The sequence below is a fragment of the Podarcis vaucheri genome (genome assembly GCF_965113315.1).
Source record: "Podarcis vaucheri genome assembly, chromosome: 2".
Classification (NCBI taxonomy): Eukaryota; Metazoa; Chordata; class Lepidosauria; order Squamata; family Lacertidae; genus Podarcis; species Podarcis vaucheri.
Window position 1 is genome coordinate 22,281,460 of NC_138760.1, and position 12,097 is coordinate 22,293,556.

Consider the following 12,097-nt stretch of genomic DNA (forward strand, 5'->3'; position numbering starts at 1 on the left):
CTAAGTATAGCCACGCTTATGCATTCAAGTCTCATTCTCCAGGTCTGCAACCTGCAACACTTTCGAAATTTTATGGCAACTTGACATCCAATAGTCTTATTAGCAATGTGCTTTTAATAGGAAACCTGTTGTCAAGGAAACAATGGATGGTATTCAACTATGGAGTTGTGCTAGCACAACAACTTTTAGCTGTGCTATGTAATTTACCCAGCCTCTCCTCTTCACATGAGCTCACCACGCACCCCTAAATCTACCCCAGAGGGTTGTGGGAACTCATGGGGGAGATGTAGAGGCTGAGCAAGGGGCACTGAGAGCCAGTGTGGTGTAGTGGTTAAGAGCGGTAGTCACGTAATCTGGGTAACCGGGTTCGCGTCTCCGCTCCTCCACATGCAGCTGCTGGGTGACCTTGGGCTAGTCACACTTCTCTGAAGTCTCTCAGCCCCACTCACCTCACAGAGTGTTTGTTGTGGGGGAGGAAGGGAAAGGAGAATGTTAGCCGCTTTGAGACTCCTTAAAGGGAGTGAAAGGCGGGATATCAAATCCAAACGCTTCTTCTTCATACATCGAAGTTACACAGTGCAGCTAAAAGTTGTTACGTTAGCACAACTCCTTGAACAAATACCGCTTAATGCATTTTAGGATTGCAAGTCCCACTTGCAGTACACATGCCTCAAAGAGCCTAACTGATTCAACTATAAAGTGTGTCATTTAATATACAGTCAGGCATAATACAACTACTATAAGCAAAACAGGAAAAACAATGGAGGAGATTTTTAAAGGTTCCAAAAGAATGTCAGTAGGACAGCCAACATTTCTTGGGAAGGTCTGCATTGCCTTAAGTTGCTGCTGAGTTTCTCCTAAAACACCTCTACAGAATATGAGAACCATGAGAATTGACATATGCTACAGTTTTAACAGTTTTTCAGTATTTTTCTATTTCCTATTGCTGACTTTTTACACTATATTGAGTATCTTTTCAACACATTGTGTGCTGTATCATACACTTTTGCAGGAAAGTGGAACAGAAATTAACTAACAGCACAATCCCATTAATATATGTTCATTTTTTAAAAAAATAAAAAACATCAATTTTATTAAAGGTTTTAACCGAATACAGGGGCACCTCGGGTTAAGAACTTAATTCATTCTGGAGGTCTGTTCTTAACCTGAAACTGTTCTTAATCTGAAGCATCACTTTAGCTAATGGGGCCTCCCGCTGCTGTCACGCCGCAGCTCCGCAATTTCTGTTCTCATCCTGAAGCAAAGTTCTTAACCTGAGGTACTATTTCTGGGTTAGCGGAGTCTGTATCCTGAAGCATCTGTAACCTGAAGCATCTGTAACCCGAGGTACCACTGTATACCATAAAAATCAAACTAAACTAAAGAGAATAATATGAGGGACACGGGTGGCGCTGTGGGTTAAACCACAGAGCCTAGGACTTGCCGATCAGAAGGTCGGCGGTTCAAATCCCTGCGATGGGGAGAGCTCCCGTTGTTCGGTCCCTGCTCCTGCCAACCTAGCAGTTCGAAAGCACGTCAAAGTGCAAGTAGATAAATAGGTACCACTCCGGTGGGAAGGTAAACGGCGTTTCCGTGCACTGCTCTGGTTCGCCAGAAGTGGCTTAGTCATGCTGGCCACATGACCCATAATCTTTCTGCGGACAAACGCCAGCTCCCTCGGCCAGTAAAGTGAGATGAGCGCAGCAACCCCAAAGTCATCTGCGACTGGACCAAATGGTCAGAGGTCCCTTTACCTTTAAAGAGAATAATAAATATATATATCAAACAGAAAAAAACTGAAGAGAAAAATTAAGTAAAATACGTTAATAATAATCCTCATATGATCCTCATAAAACACAAAATTATAAATATATCTATGTAGCCCTCGGTCACCATTATATCTTAATCTCCATGCATACAGAAAGTTGAATCCTCTTGCCTTCCACCTGAGAGCTTCCCCTTCCCCTTCCCCAGTCTTCCACCCTAAGAAAAGCCACTCTGACCTGCCTCTCATTTAGGCCCTAACATGTGTAATATCTAACTGTGACATACTCAAAGAAGACCCATTGAAATCAAGAGGTTTGAATAAATTAAGTCCATTGCTTCCAATGGACTCCAGTGTTCTTCAGTTTGGGGTTCCCAGGTGTTGCTGGCACTACAGATCCCATCATCCCCAATCCGCTGAGTAAATGGGTAGTGATAATGGGAGTTGTCATCCAGCAACACCTGAGTTTGACTTAGTTGGATACTAGATAGATAGATTGATAGATGATAGATAGATGATATATAGATATAGATTAGATAGATAGATGATGATGATGATGATGATGATGATGAAGATAGATAGATAGATGATAGATAGATAGATGATAGATAGATAGATGATAGATAGATATAGATAGATGATATATAGATATAGATTAGATAGATAGATGATGATAGATATAGATAGATAGATAGATGATAGATAGATAGATAGATAGAGATAGATAGATAGATAGATAGATAGATAGATAGATAGATAGATAGATATAGATAGATGAGATAGATGATGATAGATGATAGATGATACATAGATAGATATAGATGATAGATGATGATGATGATGATGATGATGATAGATAGATAGACAGATAGATATAGATATAGATATAGATATAGATATAGATGATAGATAAATAGATAGACAGATATGATAGACAGATAGATAGACAGATGATAGATAGATAGATAGGATAGATTTAGATAGATATAGATGATAGATAGATATAGATGATAGATAGATATAGATGATAGATGATAGATAGATAGATAGATAGATAGATAGATGATAGATAGATAGATAGATAGATAGATGATAGATAGATAGATAGATAGATAGATAGATAGATAGATAGATAGATAGAGATAGATAGATGATAGATAGATAGATAGATAGATAGATGATAGATAGATAGATGATAGATAGGTAGATTAGATAGATTAGATAGATAGATAGATAGATAGATAGATAGATAGATAGATGATAGATTGATAGATAGATAGATAGATGATAGATAGATAGATAGATGATAGATAGATAGATGATAGATGATGATAGATAGATGATAGATGATAGATAGATAGATAGATAGATAGAGATGATAGATAGATAGATAGATAGATAGATAGATAGATAGATAGATAGAGATAGATGATAGATAGATAGATAGATAGATAGATAGATAGATAGATGATAGATAGATAGATATAGATGATAGATAGGTGATAGACAGACACAACATACGCACACACTCCCCTGTGTTACTCCCCTCCCCCTTTCTAAAATCAAAATGCAGACTCCTGGTTAATTATCTTGGAAGTGCACTTCAAATATTAGGTAAACACTACAAATGAGATGTAAATGAAGGCAGCAGAACAGCTGTCAGCTTGCTAGCTGATTAATTTTCTTTAGAAGTCACAACAATTATGTTCCTCCATACTGCCCACTCCTTTTCCTCCTCTTTCCATCACCCATTTAAATAAGAAGAGCCTCCTTGGAGAAGGCCAACCAGATGGCAATGGGAACCCCACAAGCAGAACCTGACATCCCACTTGTGAGTCCCAGCAACTAGTAGTCAAGGACACTGGTGGTAGGGTATGGCCATTGTGACTAGTAAGGTGCAATTGTTGCTTTGGGGGTATGAAGTTCCTCTGTCCTCTTATTCAGTTTTCATTATTTTTCTTCCTAGTTTGAGTAGCTCCTTAGCTTTCAATTCAGCTTGGAACTTTCTTTTCTTGAAGCAAGGACATCATATTAATAATAATAATAATAAATTTTATTTATACCCCACCCTCCCCAGCCAAGACCGGGCTCAGGGCAGCTAACACCAAATATAAAAACAATTGATTGAAATACAGCTTAAAAACAAGACTAAAATACAATATTAAAACATTAAAATGCAGCCTCATTTCAGCGGAAATACAATCAAAAACTGTTTTGGGGATAAAAACATCAAGTCTTCACCAAGGCTAACTATCCAGACTGGTCCTACATGGGCCAGAAAAAAGCCAGGGAAGTCCCCAAATAGGAGTTCCAATTGTAGCTGCTCTTTATGCATCAACCTAAAACTGTGCCAGGGACGCGGGTGGCGTTGTGGTCTAAACCACTGAGCCTCTTGGGCTTGCCAATCAGAAGGTTGGCAGTTCAAATCCCCATGACAGGGTGAGCTCCAATTGCTCTGTCCCAGCTCCTGCCAACCTAGCAGTTCGAAAGCATACCAGTGCAAGTAGATAAATAGGTACCGCTCCAGTGGGAAGGTAAACAGCATTTCCGTGCCCTGCTCTGGTTTCGGTGTTCCGTTGCACCAGAAGCGGCTTAGTCATGCTGGCCACATGACACAGAAAAACTGTCTGCGGACAAACGCCAGCTCCCTCAGCCTGTAAAGCGAGATGAGCGCCGCAACCCCAGAGTCATCTGCGACTGGACTTAACTGTCAGGGGTCCTTTACCTTTTAAAAGTGTGCTTGGTCCACGCCACCATAAACTCCCCAGGCTTTCAGTGCTTCCTAGCAGTATTTCTCCCTATGACATACAGCAGGGATAAGAAGCTGGCAGACCTCCGGTTTGTTGCCTATCTACAACTCGCATCAATCCTGAACCATTAGCCATGCTAGTTGGGGCTGATGGGATTTGGAGTCCAGCATCATCTGAAGGGTGATTGGCCAATGAAGGGGTTGAAATGTACAAAGCGAAAAATCTGAACTTATTCAAAGACAATTATGATAAATGTTGGATAGAAGTTAAGAAAGATCTAGACATATGGTCAAGGTTGAAACTTTCCTTGTTAGGCAGAATTGCTGTTATCAAAATGAATGTATTGCCTAGAATGTTATTCCTGTTTCAGACACTACAAATAATAGACAAGATGGACTGTTTTAAGAGGTGGCAGAAAGACATATCGAAATTTGTCTGGCAGGGCAAAAAGCCAAGAATAAAATTTAAGACACTAACAGATGCAAAAGATAGAGGGGGTTTTGCCCTGCCGGACTTAAGACTCTATTATGAATCAGCAGCGTTTTGCTGGCTGAAAGACTGGCTGCTCCTCGAGAATACAGACATTTTGGACCTTGAGGGGTTTGATACCAGATTTGGTTGGCATGCATATATATGGTATGACAAGGTAAAACTGCATAAAGGTTTTAAGAACCATATGGTAAGGAAAGCTTTGTATAATGTCTGGATAAGGTATAAAGATTTGCTTGAAAGTAGAACCCCTAGATGGCTGTCACCAATGGAGGCAAAGGAAGTGGAAAAATTGAATATGGATTCTAATTGGCCTAAATATTGTGAAATGATAGAACAAGATGGTGAAAAAGTAAAATTGCAGAGTTTTGAGAAATTGAAGTTTAAGGTGAGAGATTGGTTACATTACCGACAGATAAATGAAGTATTCAAACAGGACAGAAAGAAAGGCTTCCAAGTGGAGAAATCAAAACTAGAAACAGAACTGTTAGAACCCAATACTAAAAATTTGTCAAGAATGTATAATTTGCTGTTGAAATGGAATACTCAAGATGAAATGGTGAAATCTAGTATGATTAAATGGGCACAGGATATAGGGCATGACATTGAGTTTGCTGACTGGGAGCAGTTATGGACCACTGGTGTTAAGTTTACGGCATGTAATGCCTTAAGAGAAAACATTATGAAAATGATCTACAGGTGGTACATGACTCCGGCTAAGTTAGCAAAGATCTATCATCTGCCCAATAACAAGTGTTGGAAGTGTAACGAAACGGAGGGAACTTTCTATCACCTTTGGTGGACCTGCCCGAGGATTAAGGCTTTCTGGGAAATGATCTATAATGAAATTAAAAAAGTTCTGAAGAGAACCTTTAATAAGAAGCCAGAAGCCTTTCTCCTGGGTATGGTGGGCCAAATGGTGTCAAAGAAGGATAGAACTTTTTTTATGTATGCTACAACAGCAGCAAGAATTCTTCTAGCAAAGTATTGGAAGACACAAGATCTACCCACGTTGGAAGAATGGCAGACGAAGGTGATTGACTATATGGGACTGGCAGAGATGACTGGCAGAATCCGGGACCGAGGGAAAGAGGCGGTGGACGAAGACTGGAACAAATTCAAAGTTTATCTTAAAAACTGTTGTAATTTGGAGAATTAGAGGATCAGGGTTATAAGAGATAAAGAACTACAGTTGTTTTAAATTTTTTATGGAAGTTAAATTTACGAGTTAGAAATAAGTATAATACAAAAGGGTTGCTGAAAAATCTTGAAACAAGAACGCAGAAAAGGGGTGGTATGGGGAAGTCGTTTTTGTGTTTATTTATGTTTTTGTTTTTGTGATTTCTTTTTTACTTATGGAAAACTAATAAAAATCTATTTATAAAAAAAAATGAAATGTACAAAGGGGCAAAGAACAGTCATGCATCCATAAGCACCTGTGATGGAATCCACCTATCCAACCATGTCAGCAGAAGCCCTGCACAAAGCCACTCCCGACATCAGGGGGGGTTGCGGGCTCACACCCACTAACATCCGCACGGGGCTGGCTGCAGCCCTGCACGATCAGGGAATCCTCGGGCTGCGTCATACCCCAGGCCAGCCAATCGGCTGGCTGCAGGGGCGGAGCTAGCTGAGGCATTTAAGGTCAGCGCGGCCCGAGTACGCCCCTTTTTCCTCTTCACTTCAGCTCCAGTTTCCCACCCACCCACCCTCTAGGTTTCCCTCCGACTTTGCTATGGACCTTGATTGGTCACCGCAAGGGGCCTGGTAGGAGTTTTTCCACTTGGCTAATTGGCATTGTTTTGAAAGCCGTTTGGTTTTTTTTGCCTACCTCGTAGCAAAACGTCACAACACCTTGGTTTTGATGCTTAGGCATTGGTAGGGGTATTATTATGCAAATGAGTTGGGGGGGAGCACCATCACCTCCCCCAAATATTTAAGGGTAGTCCGATAAAGGATTCCGGGGGGCGTTGCCTCGTCCGAAACCTATGGAGGCTAGGGCCTCCATAGGTCCGAAACCTATGGAGGCTAGGGCCTCGGGGAGCGCCTAGGGATGTGCATCTCAGGGGCTCCCCCTGTTGGTGTTAACCCCTACCAGTTTTATCCCGGATAGTCTGATAGGACCAATGCTTAAAGCCAATACCGCTCTTACCTGTAACCAATAAAGTTGTGGCCATTTGATGCCCATCAACCTTAAATTCTGGTGTCCGGTGTCTTTATTTATTCTAACTGGTGGGGGGCGGGAATCGTCACGCAAAAACGTCCACTTGCACTATGGGGCTTTCCCACATCCCCCCCCCCAAAAAAATGGCTTGGAGTGTGTGTGTCAAGAGAACCCCTAGAACAGCATGCAGTGGGAGGAGTGGAGGAACTATGCAATGTCAGGAACTGGGCAGAGGAGGAATGGTGGAGACTGCCTCCCCATCCTGACCCTTCCAGGGAGGAGGAAGAGGAAGACAGTACAGTGGTACCTCGGGTTACAGACGCTTCAGGTTACAGATTCCGCTACCCCAGAAATAGTACCTCTGGTTAAGAACTTTGCTTCAGGATGAGAACAGAAATCGCACGACGGCAGCGCAGCAGCAGCAGGAGGCCCCATTAGCTAAAGTGGTACCTCAGGTTAAGAACAGACCTCCGGAACAAAATAAGTTCTTAACCCGAGGTACCACTGTATAGATTTACAACAGTGGTTTGCGGGAGGTCGCAGCTCAGAGGCAGATGAGGGGGAAAGCTGGGAAATAATGGGAGAGAAGGAGTAGCAGCTGGCTGACACGTTGTCACTAGAAAGCATTCCAGACCCTCCATCTCTCAGAACCAGCAAGCCTTAAAAGTAGGAGAGCAAAGAGCTCAAAGACAGAGGGCACGTAGCAGCACCCGTAGAAGTGACGAATGAGGAAGTGGGAGAGACGGGGGGGGTGGAGATTCACTCAGGGCAATGCCATTATCCAAGAGGCTGGGTTCTATAGCCTCTCTCTGTAAAGATTGAAATAAAAAAGGATGGTAAGAAACTTTTCCTTGTCTTTATACTTTCCTGTGTAACCAACCAGGAGCCGCAGACAGCATCCTGACACTCAAGCTGCTTGCAGAGGCAGAACAATTTGAAGAGCCCAACGTTGAGTTAAACTCGTGGGATTAAGCAGAATTGGTCATAGTCGCTGGTTGCATAAGACCACAATATCTTTTGACACACACACTTCCCATTCCCATTTTAACAATCACAGTATAATCAACCAGTTGCCATAGCTGTCAAGCGTCCCTTATTTGGTGGGACAGTCCCTTATCCCAGCGCCGTGTCCCGCTGCTGTCCCTTATTGATGATGTCCCTTAAATTTTGTGAGTTTCAAAGGAAGCAGCTCCTCTCCATCCCTCCCTGCCAGCCAGGGAGGAGGGAGGCGGGAGGCGGGAGGCTCCAACTGTGTTGCTTGGCTGCGTTGCTCACCCAATAAGGAGTCTAAGAACGACTGGGGGGTTGAGCTTGCATGCCTTGTGCCAATCAAATCGGCCATGTTGCCTGGGGACTTGCCTTTGCTCAGCGCTTCCCAGCAGAGAAGTGACAGTGGTTTTCCTTGCTGCATCCCCTTTGCCGGGTTGCTGCGCTATGGGAACCACCGCTTGAGGCTTCATTTGGCTGCTAGTTGACTAAAATCCCTTATTTTGGCTGCTGATCCCTTATTTTCAAGGCTGCTGGTCCCTTATTTTCAAATCTGTAAGTTGACAGCTATGCCAGTTGCTAGTGTGCCTGCTGTGTTGTATGAGGTTCTTCATACGGTTCTTTCACCCAGTTTTAATACCTCCATCCAGTTGCCAGTTTGGGTGTGCTTTGCCGTTGCTGCAATACTGATATCTGATGCGGGGACAAGGAGAATTTGAAAGTATCCGCATTTAAAACTCTGTCCCCAAAGTGAAGCAAATCGACAATCTCCAGCTCAATTTCCATCCATAAAGGGGAGACAGAATAGGCGGTGTGCTGATATGACTTAGTTATTTACTATCCTGCAGCATCATTTGGCAGTAAACTGGAAGGATATTTATTGTGCCTTGCAGCACATCCAGTACTTGTCAATTTTTACAAATGTATTAGCTGAGGGTCGGGGATACTCATTTTTCTCCGAAGGTTTTTCACTCTCACTCTAGAGCTCTCAGAGAGGATCTTTAACCTCAAAAACAAGCATCTCTTGCCCTCCATCTCCCACAGCACCAGAGAAACAGCATTATGAGACAGGTTTTTTTAAATGTAGGAACGTGTGCTTGCTTCAGGGAAGAGCCCCCGACGGGGGTGGGAGGAAAGATGCCAGCTCAAAATCCCTCTGGCCTAAATATATGGAAGTCAACACAAGTAGATAAGACTCTCAGAATGCACTGAATTATAATCAGCTTCAGGCCCAGAGGTCCAGTTCACACACAATACTAAGCCAAACCATGACTTACCATGAATGAGCAGAGAATAGGTCACTGCCCCTCTTCCGCATCCACACTGCATTAAACCACAATTTGATGTAATGTGTAATCTGAATCTGGACTTTTGGCTTAGCTATCGCCGGACAAATCATGAGCTGTAACCCAGTTTTGTCCTATGGAGCTCATGGTTTGCTAGTGAGAGATAAACCACGGCCCTGAGTTTGGATGACACACTAAGCCAAATTGTGGTTTAGTTCAGTAGCAGAACTGCCCCAGCAGGAGTAAAACAGCCACGATTTCCGCTCCAGGAGCTTGCATGTCCATTCTGAACCATGGTTTTGGCTTAGTATTACTTGTAAACAAGGTCAAAGTATAGTGGAAAGAACTAAATCACAGTCCACCATAGAAAATTAAATGAGCATCTTATGTGGAGGACAGTAGTCAGACTTCCCAAAGAGCTGCTCTTCCTCAAGGTCACTGTTCAGGGATGTCAAATTTGGGCATGGGTTCATTTGAAGTGCCCCCCCCTTGAATTTACAAGTATCTCCTCTGAATTTGAAAGAGGAAGTGGGAAATGGAAATGAACAGAGTGGGGAGGGAAAGAAAAATTAAAGAGAAACAATATGGAAGGGGAAGTGAGAGGGAAAGAAAAAGAGTGAAAGTGGAGATGACCCAAAAAGGATGGAGGGAAAGCTTTCCATATGTTTTTCCTTGATACCACTCCCCCTATTGTGATATGCTGTCATAGTTTATACAGTGGTACCTCTGGTTACGTACTTAATTCGTTCCGGAGGTCTGTTCTTAAGCTGAAACTGTTCTTAACCTGAAGCACCACTTTAGCTAATGGGGCCTCCTGCTGCTGCTGCGCCACCAGAGTCTGATTTCTGTTCTCATCCTGAAGCAAAGTTCTTAACCTGAAGCACTATTTTTGGGTTAGTGGAGTCTGTAACCTGAAGCGTCTGTAACCGGAAGCGTATGTAACCCGAGGTACCACTGTATCATGTAAATATCCTGCTTGATTTATTTAAGCAAAACCATTTTTAAAGAAACTCGATCTCTGTGTTGCATAATCTAGTTGAGATCCCTGCATTGCAGGGGGTCGATCTAGATGACACTTGGAGACCTACCAACTCTACAATTCTATGAACTTTTTTTTAAAATAAACCTTTTCTGTCAGTTCAGTGCTGCTGAAAATGCTCACTGCATCATCATGATCATTTACTATGCTTGCCAGTCACTTTATTCGAAAGAAAAAGGGTGAGAGCAACTTGATAAGATAAAATACAAAAAAAAGCAATTTAAAAGCAGAAGAAAAACAGCAACGAACAACACAAAATGCTCATCTAGAAACATATTAATCAAGGCAAGTTCTATCTACCCCACTAAAAGATGAACACCCACACAGGAGGAAGCTTAATTGTGATTCGAGGACCCTCCCCTTCGCTTAGGAGTAAGAAAGACACATGAACATAGTATTTTAGGTTAATGGGCTAGAAAAGGCCACAACTTTATTGATCGCAGCATGTGAGAGGTATTGGCTTAGGCATTGGAAAAAAACAGCAAAGTTTGACTCCATCCACTCGGGGAGGGGTGAGTCTAGCAGGGGTTAACCACCAGTAGGGGGAGCCTGTTGATGCAAATACAACTGTAAGCTCTCCCCTGATGTCACCGGGGGTCGTGCCATGGCCACCAGCCCCAGTAGGGCATCGGACAGGATCCATGACCACCGGATTCCTTTAATGGAATACCCATAAATGAAAGGGGTAGGCGATGGCTACACCCTGCCCTTCCTTAAACCGACAACACATTCCAATGCCTAACCTCCAATACCGGAAAAGTTGTGATGAATTGCTATGAGGTAGGCGAAAAACCAAGTGGCCGGTGCCAATTTGCCAATTGGGAAAAACTCCTACCAGGCCCCCTGGGCAACCAAGGCGACCACCCATAGGTCCATAGCAAGGTCAAGCACAAAGGAAGACTAGAGGGAAGGGTGGGTGGGTGACCCGATGAAAACCTGGCAGTGCAATGAGGGGAAGAGCTGCCATGGCCACATTTGAGCGGCTAAACCCCACCCCTGAGCTTCCCACCAATAGGAAGCCTGACCGGGGAACGTGGCGCATCAGCAGTGATGTTGAGCAGGGACCGGAACGCCCCCTGCAGAGAACGGGAACAGTTCCCGATCACAATCCCTCCCCTCCGGGAGGAGGAGAGGCTTTACCAAAGACTTAAGTGAACAAAAAGGCTTTAGCCTGGCACCCAAAGATTGACAAGGATGGCACCAGGCAGTTATCCCTGGGGAAAGTATTCCACAGTTGAGAGACCCACCAATGAAAAGACCCATTCTTATTTGGAAACCCTCCATTAGTTGGGGCAGAGTTCATGGAAGGGTTCATATTGCCTAGTTTGCTGAGTTTGCCCCCAGCATGTGGGAAAGTCATGCAGCTAGACTGGGGCTTTACTTGGCAGAAATGGCATTACAGTCTCAAAGAAGAAGCATGTTGTGATACAGTGCGGTCTGTATAGCAGGCACTTTGGACTCAACCCAAGGCCTTCTAGAACCAGCACAACTTAATAACCTGTTGTGATCTGCAGGCCTCATCACCACTAGGAAATATCCTAAGGAGGTGGCCACAAGAAAGGGTGCATAATCACTCAGAACTTTGTAGCAAGAGGCTTGCAAAGAAATGGCCCAAAT

General features: G+C 43.4%; 1 long non-coding RNA gene across 1 annotated transcript in view; it reads right to left on the minus strand.

The window, feature by feature from the left end:
* Positions 1-10,145: 10,145 nt before the first annotated feature.
* LOC309526641 overlaps positions 10,146-12,097 on the minus strand; it is a 173,693-nt gene continuing 171,741 nt past the window's right edge. Inside the window, exon 3 of the long non-coding RNA XR_014216772.1 lies at positions 10,146-10,214. This is a non-coding gene — a long non-coding RNA (uncharacterized lncRNA). The remainder of the gene's footprint in view (positions 10,215-12,097) is intronic.